At 42.8% G+C, this 8,854-nt stretch overlaps 1 non-coding gene across 1 annotated transcript; it reads left to right on the top strand.

The window, feature by feature from the left end:
• Positions 1–805: 805 nt before the first annotated feature.
• LOC113254185 (U6 spliceosomal RNA) lies at positions 806–915 on the top strand. The gene has a single exon (XR_003315708.1). It is a non-coding gene; the product is annotated as a U6 spliceosomal RNA (small nuclear RNA).
• Positions 916–8,854: the final 7,939 nt, after the last annotated feature.

Consider the following 8,854-nt stretch of genomic DNA (forward strand, 5'->3'; position numbering starts at 1 on the left):
ATATATATTATATATATACCTAAGTATAGTGAGTCTATATAGTATATAATTATATTTATATACTTATATATTATATAGATATACTTAAGTATATCTATATAATATATACTATATACACTATATATAATATATACTATATATGCTATATATAATATATATACTATATATAGTATATATGTAGAATATATAATATATAGTACTTCAGCATATTAAGTATATCTATATATAACATATAATAGATATATAGATAGAGATATAATAGATAATATATATAATAGATACACTTAAGTATGTTCTTTTCTTCCCCTTTTGTACACAAATGTTTTTATGCACATCTACACCTTCGTATATTTTGCAGATCCTCCTGTACCAAGCTTCATTCTTTTAGACGGTATTCCATTATATGGATGTACTATTTGGGGGAAATTCTGGTTGCTTCCAATCTTTTTTATTACCAATAACGCTGCAGTGAATAATCTTGTGCTCATGATACTTTGCACAATTATTACCTTAGGACGGACTCCCTGAAGTGGCATTGCTGGACCCACAGGTATGTGCATTTGCCATTTTGATTGCTATTGCCAAGTGTCCTCCACTAACTTCTTTTGTTACCAAGACTGTATAAGACTGCCTGTTTCTCTTCAGCCTCACCAATGTGTTATCAAACTTTTTGACTTTTGCTGTATTTATTTATTTACTGGTTTCTCTCTCGGTTTCATCCCCCACTAGGATGAGAGCCCATTAGAGTTCCTCAGAACCTAACGTGATATCTGGCCCATAATAGATTCTCAATAGATATTTGATCGTGCTTATTTAGCAGCATTTACTATACACTAAATCAGAATGACACAGAGAAGATCGGCGTGGGCCTTGTGCAAGGATGACACCCAAATTTGTGAGTCATTCCATGCTTTTAGAGAATATATCTTTTTTTTTAAGATTTATTTATTTATTTTAGAGAGAGAGAGCACGAGCGGGAGGGGCAGAAGGAGAGGGAGAGAGAGAATCTCAAGCAGACTCCGCACTGAACAGGGAGCCCGACACGGGGTTTGATCTCACGACCCTGAGATCATGACCTGAGCTGAAACCAAGAGTCAGATGCTTAACCGACTGAGCCACCCAGGCATCCCGAGAATATATCTTAAATGTTCTCACCACCCCCCCCACACACACAAAGGTAATTACATCAGGTGATGGAGGTGTTAACTAATCTTATCAGGGTAATCATTTCCCAATATATACGTGTATCAAATCATCCCGTTGTACACCTTAAGCTTACACAGTGTTGTAGATCAAGAATATCTTAGTAAGCTGGAAAAGAGGGAATCCCTCCAATAAATAAGTAAATAAGCCCACAAAATATTTGAGAAATACTTGAATGAGTGAGCAAATTATAGTTCTAGGTATATGGATTATAATTATAAAATTATAATCTTTAAATCAGAATTAGAAACCATGACCCTCAATTCCTCCATCCTGTGAGTTTGGGGTATGCTGCATTTCCTTCTATTTAAAAATGGTCCACTTGTACACATGCTCTGAGAGCTTTACAAATTCTTAGAGACAGAAGATTCATTTCATTCCTCCTCCTCCACTGCCCATGTTATCAGAAGGTCAGAACACTGAAATGTTCTCTTTCAGGAGTATTTTGTTTCAAACACCTGGTGATGACTGCCTTGTTAGAACAGAAAATAAAATCAAATGTGAAAAGCCTCATCCACCTCCAAGGAGAGTTCTAGAGTGGGGATGCCCAAGTAGAGATGAAGGGGCCAAGGTTGTAGTCCCCCACATGACCAGTCGCTATATGTGCCCTACCCCTAGGAGAAGGGATTGTCACAGGATAAGGCGGCCCTCTTCGGTAGAAGTCATTCCAGCTGGAGACCATCTGCTGGCAGCATTCCCAAAAGCTGGAGGAATAGTCCTTCATTCCTGAAGGGGGATCCTGGGCATTCCAAGGGGTTTTGTCTGAAATGATGTGTAGGTTTTCTCCCCAGCTTGGCCAGATGCTAACCTGAATCTTTCCTACTTTCCATTCGTGACAGACCGCGGCTGTACTTTAAGATATTAACTCTCAAATGGCAATGGCTGCACACCCTCCCCTCACACATCCTCCAGGTGGATCATTCTCCCTCCTTCCACTGCTCAAATGGCCATCAAAGAGATTCATCATCCAAAGAAGTGGCTAAGCTGTAGGAAATCAAGTCTGGAGATCAAGCTTGAATCTGTAGCTGCAGCTTTTGGGTGGTACCATGTCAACAGCCAAAAACACTATGGCCATGTGAGGAAATGGCCCGCACAGACATTCTCTCTCCCCGTCACAGGGCTTGGAGAATGGCAGAAGGCGTCCCAGTGTCCTCTGAGAGCTCGCTGTTCTCAAAACAAACACTCTCCTAAAATCAGGACACCTAGCTTTGATTCTGGGCCAGACATGGTGCCCAAGCATGGAAGGACTCTACACTAGGAGAAGTATGGGGAAAAAATGTCTGGGAGAGTGCGCCCCTATCAACTTGGACTTGAAAGAAATATGCCTTTCCACGAGATGGCTTTCAAAATCATTTTTGTTTATTTTATTTGGGGTTTGTTGCTGTTACTGTTGTTCTATCCACGTTATGATCTGGAACTTTAAGATCATAGAAGTTGTGCTTAAATGCACAGTGGGAAGAAACCAGAGCCCTGCTTTGGGCTTCTGCGAAGAGGGTTTTTAGTAAGTGCTCAAAGTCACTTCTATCTTCTTGTGTTCATGGTTTATCTCACATTTCTTGATCCTCTTGACCCACACATGAAACATGGCCTCCCCCTTGATGTCCATAAATTAAAACTCTCAAATAGGCCTTGCGGCTTCTTATAGACAAGACTGAAGCTCTGGGAGGAAGATGAGGGAAGAGGTGATATTTCTGGAGCTCAAACAATTTGATTGAACCCTTGTTAGTGCGCTAGAGCTGTCATAACAGAACACCATAGACTGGGTGGTTCCAACAAGAGAAATTTCTTTCCTCCTAATTCCTGAGGCCAGAAGTCCAAGACCAAGGTGTCAGCAGGGTTCGCTTCTCCTGAAGCCTCTCTTCTTGACTGGCAGATGACTGACTTTTTTTTTCTGTCCTCACATGGTCTTCCTCCATCCGTATGTGTGTTCTTGTCCCCTCTTCTTGTAGGACATCAGTCATATGGGATTAGAGCCCACCATAATGACCACATTTTCACTTAATTACCTCTTGAAAGGACCTATCTCCAGATACAGTCACATTCTGACATACCAGGGGTCTGGTCTTCAACATATGAATTTCAGGGGACACAATTCAGCCCCTAACAAAGCCTGCCTGAGCTTGTCCATTCTTAAATGGTCCTCCAGCCACTACACCACCATGGGATGGCTGCCTCTCCCACACTCTTCTCCAGCCTGACCACATCTCACTTTTTTCCAGAGTCACAGACTTTGCCTGTAAAGGGCCAGACAGTAAATATTGCAAGTTTGCAGGCCATCTGGTTTCTGTCCAACTACTCAACTCTGCCATTGCAGCATAAAAGAAGCCATAGATAATATGAATAGATGGATGTGGCTATGTTCCAATAAAACTTTATTTATGGACACTGGAATTTGAATTTCATATAATTTTCACATGTCATGAAATATTATTTTGATTTTTTTTCAACATTCAGAAATTTTAAAACCATTCTTGGCTCATGGGCCCTAGCAAAATAGACAAGGGGCCATATATTTTTGGCCAGCAGGCTGAGGTTAGACAGCCCCACCCTATGCTCTTTGCTCTCATGTCAGTCTTCTTCAGCGTCTCCTGCAGTGCCTAACTCTCTAGACACACACACCCCAGTCCCCACCAGGTTCAGCAAAGGTCATTTCCAGCACAGAGACTGTTTCCTTCTTCTAGGAATTCTGGTGCCAGCTGCTAGCAATAAATTATTTAGATCTGATACCCCCTCTTGATTAAACACACATCTTTTTCTCACCATTGTAGAACCAACAAGACCATGACTTACATTTCACCACTAAGTAACTCACTTCATGCACTTCTATGGAGAACTTTCTCCAGTGTTTTCTGGGTGCCATGCACTGTGCTAAGGGGTCTGCAGAACAATTAAATTTGCACAGAAACCTCATGATGTAAAATATTATTATCTACATTTTGCAGATAAGTAAACTTGGGCTCAGTGAAGTTGAATAAATATTCACAGCTAGTAAGTGATGGAGGCAAATTTGAAACCAGGACTTTCTGTCTCCAAATCCAGACTCTTAGCCAATGATGCTACACTGTTTCCAAATGTTTCCTTTCTCCTTTGAGGACTATCCATGGTGATATTGGGGTGTCAGAGCATAAGAATCCTATGGCAGAGATAGCAAATTGCCCACAGAGTATCCAGCCCTTTTTTTCATTACTAATAGAACCCTAATTCTCTTCAGGATAATAATATGCCCAGCAAAAAGGCACATTTACCAGCCCCTCTTGCCCAGGGAGATGTAAACAGAAGTCATTAGATGGTGTTTTCTGAGATATTCTTTAAAGGGTAATACCTGGTACGCACAATCTCCTATTCTTCCTGCTTAAGATACAAACATGATGGCAGGTGCCTTGGCAACTCTCTTGAGCTCCTATGGGGAGAGAAAGGATTGCACCATAAGAATAAGTGTAGTGGATTTCTAGGAGCCTGAGTCTCTGTTCATAAAGTTACCACTTCTGCTCTCAATTGCCTACCTTGGAACTTCTCCTTAGGTGAGAAAAATTAAACCTTTAATAATTATTTATGTCATTTTGTTTCAGTTCTCTATTATTCATGGCCCAAGGCAGTTCCTATCTGATATAAGCCCTCTCTAAATTTCACTTCCATAGCTACACTTACAGGACTCACTCTTTAGTATCACTCTCTCTACTGGGCTTCTTGCTTTAGAAGATTCAGGGAGACATGCTGGCTGGCATTATCCCGCTCCATGCCCTAATAATGCTGCTACATGGACTGCTCATCCCTGTCTGCCAGCCTGCTGTGGTCAGGCCAGTGGCTACTGCTTCCTGACCAGGCCTGAGAATTTATTACAGAATAACTACCTGAACTCTGGCTTGCACTGACTTCATATCTTCCCCTGGTCTTCCCTAAAAGAAAGTTCAATATCTCAGAATCTGTCCTTACTCCTTCGTCCTTGTATAGTTCTTTACAGTTCACAAAGCATGCTTATGAGCAATATTTCTTTTGATTGTCACAGCAACTTTGACCAATGAACAGGGACTGTATTTGTTGTGTCCCCATTTAAGAGCTCAGAAGACTTGAAGTTGGAGAGTCTGAGGAATTCGCTTAATGCACAGAGCCAGGATGCAGACTCAGCCCTGGGACTCCAAGGTTCCCATTTTCTCCATTATGCCAATTGCTCCCAATAGACATCTTAGATTCTAATGAGAGAAGCTAGAGACACAGCTCAGTTCAGACAACCCCCTTGAAAGCAAATGCATCTGGGCACCAATTGCTGTCTCTACCCAATATCTGACTTACCATCATCAAAAGGCTGATGTCCTGGGGCACCTGGATGGCTCAGTCGTTAAGCGTCTGCCTTCAGCTCAGGGCGTGATCCTGGCGTTCTGGGATCGAGCCCCACATCAGGCTCCTCCACTGGGAGCCTGCTTCTTCTTCTCCCGCTCCCCCTGCTTGTTTTCCCTCTCTCGCTGGCTGTCTCTCTCTGTCAAATAAATAAATAAAATCTTAAAAAAAAAAAAAAGGCTGATGTCCTCACCTGAATCAAGTGAATGACTGCATGGTGTTCCAAAAATCAATTAACACAACACCATCTGTGTCCACTGCACACTTAAACTCTAAAGGGGTGATGTCGACATGAACAAACACTGATAATTCTGTAAAGATCCAACAGAGGAATCATGTATGTGCGAACGATGGCAGTGGTTTTGCTGTTGCTCTGAGTCTGGCGGAAGGCAGTGACAAGTAAGGTTGGGAAGATGCTGGCACACAAAGAAGGGAATATGAGAAGAAATTGGCACTTCCCAATTAGTCAGGAGAAGCTTCTGGGGGAAGACAGAGCGTCAGACGCTATTTAATTTGCGAATGAAGCAAATTTAGGAAGATAAGTGCCAGTTCAAACAGACACAGAGATGGGAGAATAATAATAAGAGCTAGCACTACACTTGCATGGTACTAGACAGGGTTCTGAAGTGTGTGAAACAGAAATTGACTCTGGCTGATGCAAGCACAAAGGGAATTTGCTGAAAAGATACTGGGTAACTTGCATAATTGCCAAGAACTCTGGAGGACCAGGCTCTGAAAATAGACAGGAACAAAGATGATAGACAGACAGAACCACTCCAAGTCCTAGCACACAACTGGTCTAGCACTGGACAGTGCATCAGTCAGCTGTGTCTACGGTGATGCTAACACACAGCCACAAACACTCAGGGACCTACGATAATATATGTTTGCTGCCCGTGTACTTGGGGTCACTTAGAGGCTGGCAGGCAGAGTTGTAATCTTGACAGGGCCATGCAGGAAGCTCCACGTTGGCCATCTATTGGCTTTTCTAGGTTAGCCTCACTGGGGGTGACTGGCGTGACTCTGCTCTGCTCCACGTGTCTCTCATCCTCCACCATGTCTAGACCAGGCATGATCTCATGGAGATGGCAGGAGAGCAAAGGAATTGCAAAGGCGTGTAATGCCTCTTGAGGCCTAGGCTCAGAACTGGCAGCACCATCGTCTACTTTATCAGCCAAAGCAAATCACAAGACCAGTCTTGGTTTAAGGAGTAGGGAAACAGATTCTGCCTTTTTAGTTGAGGGAACTGCAAAACCACACAATAAAGGCCCTGATACGGGGGTGACAAATCGGGACCATTGATGCAATCATTCTGTCACTCATGAGAAACCACCACTGGCACATCTGTCATCTTGCCCTGAAACTATACATGGCCTCCACCACCACCTGTGTGGATTCCCCATACTTCTTTGCTTCCCAGCTCCAGATTCAGGGTTCCAGACAAAGATACTGGGGTAACTGGGACTAGATCATGGAGTTGTATACTAAAGGCCAGAAACACTGGGAAACTAAGTATCTCCAGTTTTTTCACTTCATTTGGAGGAGATGGGTTCTGCTTCTCACCAAGACCTATGAGGTGGGGAGTATCCCACATGTAGGATAGAAGTTCAGATGCCAGATAGTCAAAAATCTGACAGCTGTTCTTTAGAACCAACCAATGTGTGTTGGGGTATATTACAAACTGTCCCCAACTTTTCATCCCTCCTTTTATCCATGCCCTTTGCTATATAACTTCCTAGAAAGCCATGGGCAAGGTGACCCATCTCACTCTTGGATGCTAGAATCAATCAAAATAATTCACGTGCTCACATTGTCTTGTGGCTTATGTGATGTTAGTGGATGTCCCATAAGCAGACACTCACAATGGGCTTGCACAGTAAAGCCTGTCCTCTTGCTCCTCGGCCACCTCCATGGGAATGTGCCCAGGTTGGCCAGAGAATGAGAGACATATGAGCCTGAGCAGAAGTTATCTAAGCCTAGATCAGCCAGCTGACAGCTAGGCAAGCCACAGACATGTGCACAAGCCCAGCCTAGATCAGCAAAACCACCTTGCCAACCCCCCGCGGACCCAAATGCATGAACTATAAACACTGTCACATGCCCCTGAGATTTTGTGGTCATATGTTACCAGGCAGTGTTTTGACAATGGACAGCTGATACCATCTGCCAACACTGTGCAGATAAATAAGCTCATTTCATTCTCAGCGGACAAATTAGATATTAGAATTTCATTTGCGTGGCGAGATTAGGTAAACGGTGTAAAGTTCCTAGGATGAATGTGATAGTGGTTTTCCTACAAAGGAAGCCACTCTCTGGATAACTTTATCCTGGAACATAGTTAGAAAGAAGTGAGTTCATGACCCTGTGCTGAACTTCTGGGACGGAGCTTGTCCTCACCTTGCGTGGGCCAAATGTGACTCTAAAATGAGCCAGGAAGACTTGGATAATAACCAAGAAACTATTCCAAGGCTAATACCACAGAGTGGACCCTGGAAACAATGCAAGGTCATTCCCTGTCCTGGAAAGTTCCTGAAATAAAGGAACCACCACCAAGCACCTAGAAATACTTCAATTATCTATGGCTTCTCCTTATTACTGGCTTAGCTATAATAGGATTTGGTCTGTTCCCCATTCTTTAAAGATTCATTCATTCACTTATTCATTCATTCATTCATTTGAAAAAGAGAGAGCATGAGCAGTGGAAGGGGCAGAGAGAGGGAGAAGCAGACTCCTTGCTGAGCAGGGAGCCCACCATGGGGCTTGATCCCAGGACCCTGCGTTCATGACACTTAACCAACTGAGCCACCCACGTGCCCCAGTCTGTTCCCCATTCTTAAAGGGCTAAGAGTATTCAATGAATACAGATAGCTCACAGAACCTAAGCTAGCACCATAGACATAGTATATTGTGACAACAAGGATCAGAGTGCTCAGCACACAGTAGGTGATCACTAGACAGCCCCTCCCTTGCCGTCTCATACCTCATGTTCAAGGAATCGTATCACTAAGCTTTTTCATGTCTGCAAGTCACAATTCTTGGGAGCTGACAGACCAAAATTACCTGTTTGCTCAACATCTATACTATAGGCCTACTATGTACTAGATGCCAAGGATACAGAGGCCTGGAGCTGACCTTGAAAAACTTCGAATCTAGTGGGAAACAAAATTTCTCAGCCCTGATTTAATTACTGACCGAAGGTAATATCACCGTTGTGCCAAGTGAGCTATCACAAGCACCACATTTAGAGAAAAATAATGAAAGTGTCAAATTTATGTTATGTTAGAAGTTTATTTTACTTATTTAATCTCTATTACAA

The sequence above is a fragment of the Ursus arctos genome, unplaced genomic scaffold, assembly GCF_023065955.2.
Source record: "Ursus arctos isolate Adak ecotype North America unplaced genomic scaffold, UrsArc2.0 scaffold_20, whole genome shotgun sequence".
NCBI classification, from domain to species: Eukaryota; Metazoa; Chordata; class Mammalia; order Carnivora; family Ursidae; genus Ursus; species Ursus arctos.